This window comes from Helianthus annuus, chromosome 9 (assembly GCF_002127325.2).
Source record: "Helianthus annuus cultivar XRQ/B chromosome 9, HanXRQr2.0-SUNRISE, whole genome shotgun sequence".
Taxonomy (NCBI): Eukaryota; Viridiplantae; Streptophyta; class Magnoliopsida; order Asterales; family Asteraceae; genus Helianthus; species Helianthus annuus.
In genome coordinates, this window is record NC_035441.2 from 167,007,905 (window position 1) to 167,010,093 (window position 2,189).

A 2,189-nucleotide genomic window follows, 5' to 3' on the forward strand; every position below is an offset into this window, starting at 1 on the left:
AAAAATTCTTTCAAACGATCCCAATTTGTAAGAATTTGGTCCCTATTGATCCTTTTCTGACATAGGTGCACTTAAATCAATTAAAGGGTCTGCAGGTGCACTTGAATCTATTGAGATGCCAAATTCTTATATGTTAGAAAAAGATCAATAGGGGCCAATCTATTACAAGTTGGGATCGTTGGAGGGAATTTTTAAAGTTGAGATTATTATTGGCTAACAGGTGAAACTTATGATTATTAAAATCCAATAACCCTTTAGTAAAAAAACAATGTTCTGTTATTTTTTAAAGTTTAAAAACTTTTTTATGTAATATAGCATGTAAAGAAAATTTAAGTTGTGCTATACTAAAAAAAATTTAAGTTTTTAAATATAAAATAGCTTGGATGTTTAGTAAAAACCATGTTTTTTTACATTTTACAAAAACAAAAGTTATTACTTTTTAAATGTTATTATAGTGTTCGGTAGGGACTAGCGTTTGGTACCGAGTACTGGGTACATTTGGTACCAGTACCAGTACCATTTTCTCCATTTTTCGGTACCAAACCGGTACCATGCTCATAATTGGAGTTCGGTTTCTTACTAAACTGGGTTTGTTATAAAACAACCTACTAATAATCGGTGTATAAAGTATAGGAACATAAGAACAAGTATCAAAGGAACATAAAGAGAAAGATAGAATAGAGAATTCTTATTCATTTAGATGTAAAGATGCAATACAAGGAAGTCTCTATATATAAAGTTCTTACATTAATACAAAAGGAAACAAAGAGACGGGAGTTAGAATATGTGGATAGTCATTGTAATATAACTATTCATAACACTCCCCCTTGACTATCTATGTGATAAAAGAAAACAATGTATTATAAGCTAGGTGGCGCTGCCTCGTTGTAACACCTCGCAAAATCATGTCCAATACAGTGATGACACGTGTCATAAACCCTGTCCATGTTAAAAGTTAACTTGAAGGACTAAAATTGTCAAACAGTACACAGATGTATGTGGAAGGACTAAAAGCGTCAACATGCCAAACTTGTGCCTCTGATTGACCTCACATGATGTTCGTATTCTTTAATGAATAAATTGTCGAACACAAGAAGCCGTTTGTGCTTAAAAGCAAAAGTTTACAAAACACAGGGGTTAAAAGTGTCAACATGTTAATTCTTACCTCTGAGTTACCTTTTAACAATCGCGAGGCTTTGTAACATTTTATTATACTCTCATGAATATCAGATAATGATTTCATGAAGTTTTGGTACTATATCTTGATGTAATTAGCAATTTCCAAGAAGAAGGGTTAAAAGTGTCAATTTGACAATTCTACTCCCGGGAGACCTTTTCAATAAATCCAAAACATATGAATGCATGGTTTTTGTGACACCTGGGTCACTGCGACCATGAAACAAATACCAAACCAATGAGATATTGTATTTCATACTTGGGATTTGTACAAATATGTGTATCATTTGCACATATCAAGTCTTGTTCAATTTCGGGCTCTAAATCGCTTTCTGGAAGATTATACGCAAACTGGTGCGTAAACGTACTCAGTTTAATGCGACAAATACTCCGGAACATCAACATATACTCAACATACCTTAAATAACCTTTACATAACTTAGAAATAAGTTTTGAAGGCTTTGGTATGGCAAAAACAAGTTAATTCACCTACAGGGACTAAATTTGACAAACTGCGAAAGTATGCCAATTTGAACTGTAACAGACATTCCGGAACATGTCCATAATTTAAACACACCTTAAATATCCATTACAAATCTTAGAAATAGGCTTTGAGGTGTTCGGTGTGCTAAAATAAACTTTTGGATCATTCAGGGACTAAAAGTGTAAAAAAGTGCATAAGTTTGCACTTTCGCGCATAACTTACGTTCTGAATACATCCGGCCATCCAAAAATTTATGTAAGCATCATAATATTATGCCTTAGTGTTTGGCATGAGAAAAATCCATTCGTCGCGCAAATTGGATCGTTTTTCGCGCTTATGCGCATTCCGTCGTAATTAAGCGAACATCGCGATCGTACGACCAAACGAACCAACATCCGACATATTTTTGAGTATGTTTCATGTCCTCAATGTTTAGGCATCATTTTAGGTCCTTAAAGATGGCTTAACGGGCCTTAAACGTGTCGGAAATGGATTTAAACCACAACAGGGACTTAAACTGTCATTTCTG